Source organism: Scylla paramamosain, chromosome 26 (genome assembly GCF_035594125.1).
Source record: "Scylla paramamosain isolate STU-SP2022 chromosome 26, ASM3559412v1, whole genome shotgun sequence".
NCBI lineage: Eukaryota > Metazoa > Arthropoda > Malacostraca > Decapoda > Portunidae > Scylla > Scylla paramamosain.
Window position 1 is genome coordinate 9,026,385 of NC_087176.1, and position 8,616 is coordinate 9,035,000.

The 8,616-nt window shown below is 40.7% G+C and overlaps 1 long non-coding RNA gene across 1 annotated transcript in view; it reads left to right on the plus strand.

The window, feature by feature from the left end:
- The first annotated feature begins 577 nt into the window (after positions 1–577).
- LOC135113908 (uncharacterized) overlaps positions 578–8,616 on the plus strand; it is a 17,798-nt gene continuing 9,759 nt past the window's right edge. Inside the window, exons 1-2 of the long non-coding RNA XR_010275109.1 lie at positions 578–828; positions 5,029–5,124. This is a non-coding gene — a long non-coding RNA (uncharacterized LOC135113908). The remainder of the gene's footprint in view (positions 829–5,028; positions 5,125–8,616) is intronic.

Consider the following 8,616-nt stretch of genomic DNA (forward strand, 5'->3'; position numbering starts at 1 on the left):
AAAAGTCAGATCGTTATTCTCTGTCCAAAATATATATATGTATAAAAAGAATAGGAAGGAGAATATATTTGAAGCCTTTTCCTTTTTTTTTTTATTTGGGTGGGACACGAAAGGTTTTGCATTTTGGAACAATAATGGAAGTCGGTGGAGCAGAGTGAATGAATCCCGAGCACTGGAATAAGAGGAGAAATTGGATTCGCAGGAAAGGAAAAAACGAATATAAATTAAGTGAAGGATAATTAACAGCGAGCGATACTTCAAAACAGAAAAAAGAGAGAGAGCGAAACAGCGGATAGCGAACTTTTTCATAAACGATAGGAGAGAAAGAAATAGAAGAAAACAACAGAATCAGTGTATCTCGTGACTTAATGAAACAACGAAGCGGACTGACCGAATGGAATGAACGAATATTGAAGCATCGAGACAAGTGAACGAGGCATTGAAACAGCGAGTCTTTAGCGTTATGTTATGTTAGACAGTGAAGCAGCGAGTCTTTGGAGTTCTAAAGAGTGAAGCCTTCTCGTGAATAGCTATGATAAGTACGTTAGCTTAGGTTAGGTTAGGTTATTGTATCTTTAGTTAACGATGACATTGTTATTTTGTGTGTGGCTGTAGTGGTTGTTGAATGATAATAAATGAGTCAACACGCATTCAGGTTGTCACTCGTTTAGGGAATGTGGAGGAGGGTGGAGGTACCTGCCGGTCAGTTTTCATTCGTGACCACGCCGCTTCCACATCACCACCACCGCCACCGCCACCAGTCTGCAGCGCCAAGTGACTGTCTCTCATTGCTGTGGCGGGTGTTCAGTAGAGGGGGAGGATATGCAGGTGTGTACAGGTGTGAATGATGGTGTGTTGTGTGATCATTAAGTTTGTTGTGCGTGAATCCAGTAGAGTCACGGGTAAATGGTGTCCTCATAGTACTGTTCATTGTATTATATAATCTATTAAGTGTTTATCTGAAATTTAAATGTTAGTCATGTTAACGTGTGTTGAGTTGACGGGATATATCAGCGAAAGGTTAATGCAAGACACGTATGTATGGTGACTTAACAAGCGTTTTAACAACCTCTTCAGTGGTATAGGAAGTGCCTCGTGGTATGGGAAGTGCCTCTCCCTATGTGGATAGACGAGACGCTTATTGGTGGAGAAGTTATTGTTGCGAGTTTTATAATATATCTAGTGAATCAAGATATATTAATGTTTGTACTTATTACTTGTTACACGTAATGGGGCGGTTAATGAGTCACTGATATTCCTAAGGTAGAATATTGTGGAAATAAACTTATCTGGATTATATTAATACTGTTGTTACATTGTTACACTGTTATATTAGGTTGTTAGGTGAACGAGACAGTGAGCCAGCGAGTCTTTGGGTTCGAAAGAGCGAAGCTTCATGTTTATGGAAAAGTAGGTAAAGTTAGGTTAGGTAAAGTTAGGTTAGATTCCGTTAGGTTAGGTAAAGTTAGATTCCGTTAGGTTAAGTCAGGTTAGGTAAAGTTAGGTTGTTAGATTGAACTTAGATGAACGAGTCTTTCGGGTTCGTAGTGAAGCTTCCTCGTGGCGGCTATGGTAAGCAGGCGGTGGCGGGCCGGGACTAGTGCGTGATTTGTCTTCCCCTTCACGCGAACCTGTCTGATGGGGCTGACGCGGCTGCCTCTCGGAGCTTCGGATAATGTGAATCAATGAACCCGCGTCTCACCCAGCCCACCTGATAAATGGCCGCCTCTTACGCTTAGGTTTACGCTGTGTCTTACTCCGCCTCCTGTGTCTCTAATATTGGCCACTTTTTATATAAACGTGGCCTTTTTTTCTTGTGATTAATCCACGTCTACTTAGCTTGTCGACATTTATTTTGCTATTGTTGTTATTGTAATTATTTTTGTGCTACGCAGTTTTGTACTTCAGTTTTGCGTTTTTGTTTCGTTTTTCTCTTTAACAGACTTGTCGTTATCTGATGGTCTGGTCTGAGTACAAGTTTGAGGGATCCTTTCATAAATGTATACAATTTATTTACAAGTAATATTTCATAACACGTAATACTGTTTTTTTTATTTCCTTTTTTTTTTTAATTGTTTCCTCATTAGCGGATGTTACTACTAGGGAAAAAAATTAACATAGTTCTATTATACCTGTAGCATAATAACATGCAATGCATATATTAGTAATAATTAATGAACATTATATGCGTGGCGCTAATTAAAATCAGTGACAATTACAATATTTCCAGTGACCAACATAGAGGAATACAGGTTTCATGATGATTTTTATTTATCCATATATTTTTTTCACGCAGAATGGGACAATTATGGCTAGTGGCAACAAGACTTAAAGAAGACCCACTCAGGTCACCAATCCTTAAGTCAGAAAACATGGCCAGAATCGCATTGTGAAGTGCCTTGAAACACACAAACATATCCACTTACCCAAACTCTTTTTTTCGGCTTTACGTCCGATTTTTCTGATGTATACTGGCCAGGACGGTGCCTCTTAACAAAGGACATTAATTTGGCTTTGGGAACCGAGTGAATGCCCTTCTTGCCCTCGAACCGTGACCAGGATTCGAACCCATGCACCTAAAAATCACTCGGTCAACAAAGTGCGCGCGATTCCACTGCACCACGGCGGCCTCCACCCACCTACTGAAACATAAAGGAAGAAAAACAGTCTAGAACACAAGAACACACGAAAATGCCTCTATTACAAACACACCACCTCCTCACAACATTCCCAAACCACCACCACCACCACCACTATCTTTATTAGCCATTCGATGCTGACCCGTATAGCGTAGACTCGGCGTATTTGAGCTGGTTCAGTCACCCGTGCGTATTTATGAGGGTGCGTAATGTTTGTCATTTTGGTGCACCACTTGAATCTGTCTTCGTAAATCACGCCTGGATTCCCGGTAACGAGGAACGAATCAGACAGTCATCGCATATTTTTGGCCCAGCGTGGTCGTGTGTCAAGGGTCGCGCTCAGTCATTTGTCGGCGATACAGGGAGGGAGAGAGAGAGGGTGAGGGAGAGAGTATGAGGGAGAGAGAGAGAGAGAGGGTGAGAGAGAGAGAGGGAGAGAGATTTATAATGCATAGTACACAGCATGTTCTCAGCTATTCCTCTCTCTTTCGCTCTCCTTTCTCTCTCTCTCTCTCTCTCTCTCTCTCTCTCTCTCTCTCTCTCTCTCTCTCTCTCTCTCTCTCTCTCTCTCACCACCTCTATTCAGTCGCTCTCCGTGTCAATATATTTCATCCAGGTTAAAGAAAGAAGGAAAGAGAGGGAGTAGAATGCATAAATATATATATATTTCACCGATGTGTGTAAATCTTGTATCTCCCTCATTTACATCTCATATACACGCCCCGAGGGAAAAAGAGGAGGAGGAGGAGGAGGAGGAGGAGGAGGAGGAGGAGGAGGAGGAGGAGGAGGAGAAGACCACCAGGATATCGTGTTTCTTTTTATATATATATTTTTTTATCGTTATGTATGTTTTTTTGCTTCGTTTCTTTCTGATTTCCATGTTCTTTATTATTTGTTTTTATTTCTGTGTTTGTTTCTTTTATTTTCTTGCTACTAATTTGTTTGCTTTTTTCATCTTTCTTTATTTTCTCCTAATTGTATTCACCAGTGTTTCCCCCACTGCTTTCTCACTTTCCAGCAGTCTCTCTCTCTCTCTCTCTCTCTCTCTCTCTCTCTCTCTCTCTCTCTCTCTCTCGCTTTTTCATTTTCATCATCTTTATTTCTCTCTCCTTCATTGTCTTTTATTTTTATTTCTTCTGATTAATTTCCTCCCCTTGGCCCTTGTTTCTTCATCTCCTTTTCCTTCTACCAAGTTCCTGTACACCCTCGCTTTATCAAATTTGCCTTTATTTTTACCCTCAATTAATTCTCTTCATTACATTTTTCTCTCTTGTTTTAACCGCAATTCATTCAAGTATCGTTACTTTTTTTTTTTTTCAGATCAATTACGTTTACACTTCAAACTCATTATTCAATACATCGTAATTTTTCACCTCACGTTATTTCCCTTTCCCTCAAAACACGATGAAAAATGAAGGGGTAATATTTTCCAGAGGTATTGTGATCAAACTAATTATTACAGGAAGGAGGTGCACACACAAACACACACACACACACACACACACACACACACACACACACATCCCCACGCAATACTTTTACTTAGCCAGGTGATAAAACGTTTATATTCGCACGTAAAAAGCTTCGGAATATTTCAGTAATCTCTATTTGAGGATTCGATTAATTTTAATGTCGAAAAGTTCCCAGTTTTTAAAGCACTCTTCCCGTTTTTTATGGTATATTTTTTTTACAGTTACGGGGGGGCTGTTAAAATTTCGCAGTGGTGAGTGGAGGGATATTGTTTTGTTTGTGAAGATTTAGAGAGAGAGAGAGAGAGAGAGAGAGAGAGAGAGAGAGAGAGAGAGAGAGAGAGAGAGAGAGAGGGGGGGGGGGGGAGGCGACAAGAGAGACAGGCAGAAAGATAGAAAGGCAAGAGACGAGGACAGAGAAACAAGGCAGAGACACAGACAGAGATGAACAGACACAGAAAATATGGACACACACACACACACACACACACACACACACACACACACACTATGTAAAAAAAAATAAAGACCGTTAGATTATTTTATTAATTTTCTTTATATATATATATATATATACCATTCTGTCTCTTATTTGTCTCTACTCTATAATTATTTTAAATGCATATTCATCTATCAATAATATTTCACACATTTTCTTGCTAATAACTTTGTACACTAAATTTCACATACAAATTATACACTACATTGAAAATACTCTACAGCAATGCATCTACCATATCCCATTCAATCTATTTATCCCTACTTTACATCTCTATTGTTTTATTTCACATTTATATTAACACCCAAATATCAGAACTCAATAAATGGCATCTTATTCACGACACAGCCACTCAATACCACATCCTAGTTAGTCCCTTGCATAGTAATCGTAACCACACACTGCCTGCCTCTCCCCGCAGTTCATCCCGAGGCGGCGTATGCAAGACAACACACCAAGCGCGAGAAGTTCCCGCAACAGAAGGGTGAACAAGACTCCTGTTTGAAGGCAGCGATGGGTGAGCAGTGAATCCCGGCCCAGATGTGTGTGTGTGTGTGCGTTTGTCTGTAGTCTGTATGTGTCTGTTTTTATTTGTCTGTAGTCTGCTTCTCTTTGTTGGAGTCTGTCATTCTGTCTGCCTATCTGTCTGCGTTTTTATCTGTTAGTTTGCTCTAGTTTGTTTCTGTGTGTGTCTGTGGCCGTGTCTTTGTCTGTCTGTGCCTGCCTGTGTATCTGTCTGGGTATCTGTTTCTCTGTATGCCTGTCTCTCTGTCTGTCTTTCTTTGTCTCTCTCTCTCTTGACAAGGGGAGGAAGAACAAACCTTGCACAGCGGACAGTCAGCCAGTATCTATCTTCATCCTTCGCACATCCCTTGCACCGGTAACCTCAGCAACACTCCTCCTCAGCTTGCACTGCTTTCACGGCTTCCCCAGCCTTTGAACTTCTGCGAGGGAAGTAGTTAAGACACCTGGCACGCTGAACTTATTCCCTCCTGTGGAAGTCTTTTACTCTTCAAAGTGTGGAATCTGTCAGCAGGTGTGGTTTAGTATAATGTGGATTTCTGTCCAGTCCGTTTGTGATAGTATAAGTTCATTTTCTTTTCCTAGTTACGTAATCAGGAGTGATCATTACTCTTGCGCCCGTTGCTTGGGAAAATGGCGTTCGTTTACACTATATCCTCCCAGCAGAAGACGTTGCCTGAGTTGTATATTTTATCACATCACAACACAGTACACACAACACCACCACACCACACATACTCACGTCCGCTATAACGTCAGGAAGGAATGAGACAGAAAACAAGTAACTTTCTCTTCGGCATCAACGTTACTGCTTTATTTTCATTATCCTTCCACCCACAATAACTAGAACCGCACCCACAACCTCACTCGAAAGAACCAGCGCTAGTACGAGTACACCACACACACAAACACACAAACACAGACAAACACACCCTAAGGAAACTCAAGTCCCTGTAGGAAGTCAAGGGGAGCTCGTGAAGGGGACACATGGCCAGTAACATTTAAAGGCAAGCCAAGGGAGGTGTCAGCGTTAGCATCTGGGAGCGTGCGCCAAAAGTTACGACGCAGAGGCAGGCTGTCTGAAACTCCACCATGAAAAGGAAATTAGTAAGATATAGCATGTGATGTGAAGGTGATGTGTGCTAATGACGTGATGGTGAGAGAGAGAGAGAGAGAGAGAGAGAGAGAGAGAGAGAGAGAGAGAGAGAGAGAGAGAGAGAGAGAGAGAGAGAGAGAGAGAGAGAGAGAGAGAGAGAGAGAGAGAGAATGTGTGTGTTTGTATAGGTAAGTGAAAGAAAATGAGGTGAGAAGAGGGACATAAGAATAAAATAGAGAAGAAGAGGGTGAGGAAGAAAAGAAGAGAGAAAGAAAGGTGCCATTAAAAGGGACTAAAGGACGGAGAGGAGGAGGAGGAGGAGGAGGAGGAGGAGGAGGAGGAGGAAACAAACGAGGAGGAGAAAAAGGGAAGAAAGTGGAAGGAGTATTAAGAGATAATTAGGAAAGAGCAATTTGCGAGTTTAAGCTCAGAGAGAGAGAGAGAGAGAGAGAGAGAGAGAGAGAGAGAGAGAGAGTCATACATTAAACGTTCTATAAAATGTTAATGGGAGTCAGGAATCGCACTTATTCTGCTAATATAGAGAACATAAAAACAAGTATTGTATAGAACCCTCATGCTACGTTTTCTTTTTCGTTTTCTTTTTCGCTGTCACTGGTTTAAGGAGTGACCGAGTTATTTAAGCTGGAGTCACCATTTTCACGTTAGCAGAAGAAACGCTAATGTATTCATAGTTTTACGTGTCGGAGGAGGCGTAGCAGTAACAGGGGGATTAGAAGGGAGGGGTGGGAACGGTGAGGAGAACCAGTCTTGCGTCCCCTGCCATAATTTCACGTGTTAGAAAAGTTACAGAGTTCCTTCATTAATAATTTTCTTACGAAGTTGGTGAGGGAAAATAATTCAAAGTCTTCATAGTTTACTTGTTAGAAAAGTGTAATGGAGTCGTTAATCTTCACACGCTGTCAATGTAAGTAATTGTGGAAAGTGTAGAGGATGCCCGGAGAAAATGTTGTAATGACGCTGTGTGATATGGGATGTGTGATGCGTCCAATTACTTAACAGTTCATTATACAACCCAGCTACTTAACCCTCTTGAGTCCCCCGGCTATCTTATTTCTTATTTTTATCTTTTTTTATGCAAGGTCACAGGTCAAGGGCAACAAAATTGAGGGAAAAAAAAAGTCACTTAATTTCCAGTTCCCAAAAGACTCGAACAGAAAGGTCAGATGACGGAGGAAAAGTGCCCTGAAACCTCCCTTTTCAAAGAGTTCAAGCCACAGGAAGGAGGGAATAGAGAAGCAGTCAGGGTGTTCTGTCTTATACTCCTAATTAGGCTGAGATTACATGGTTTCACGAAGTCTCACGAGCGCCGTCTTGAAATCAGTGGGCTGTGTTGTGTTTAGTAAAATTCTCGGTTTAAAAGTGTCTAGCTTCGTGCGATTTCAAGTTCAGATGGACTAATTTAATATGTTCAAGGAGACATCAGGATATTAAGGGTAAAAAAAAGAACATTACATTATACAAATCAATTCCTTAAAGATACCTACACCGAGATTGCTAATTGGTAGTTATACTTTTCTGATGTAAGATACACAATATTTGAAGTGAATACATAACTTGTTCATTATTTAACTTTTGTAGTAGTAAAATACATACTTACAAAACCTACTACTACTACTACTACTACTACTTAAGGAGGATAAAAATAAGAGGTAGAAAAAGGAAGATAGAGAAAGAAGAAGAAAAAAAGTTTGGAAAAGGAAGGAGAAAGGAAAGGTAGAGAATGAAGAAGAAGAAGAAAATAAAATAATAGAAAGGGAAGATACATACAGATAAGGAACGGGGAGAGAGATAGTCAGGCATTGAGATAGAACAGGAGGAGAAAAAGAAAGAGAAAACAAAAGAAACAGTAAGAGAAGAATAATGATGATAATGATGATAATAAAAAAAAATAATGATATCCTAAATTCAACAGCATCATAAGTTATCCTAATACGATCCTTCCTTCCCTCCTTCCACCATTTTTATTTATTTTTTCGCTTCATAAATGCTCCTGCAAATCTGGAATCAGGTAATGCACTCAACTTCCTGCCTCGTCCTGCACCTCTTTAACTCCTTTTTGCTCTCTCTCTCTCTCTCTCTCTCTCTCTCTCTCTCTCTCTCTCTCTCTCTCTCTCTCTCTCTCTCTCTCTCTCTCTCTCTCTGTACCTTATATGGCATAATTACGTGACCTAAATTAATCAAAATAAAATTCTCTCTCTCTCTCTCTCTCTCTCTCTCTCTCTCTCTCTCTCTCTCTCTCTCTCTCTCTCTCTCTCTCTCTCTCTCTCTCTCTCTCTCTCTCTCTAATACATCACAGCAAATGAACACCTTGGACACCTGTAATTGCTCTGACTAAAGGTGATCAGGTGCTGAGTAATGACTTCCACTCCC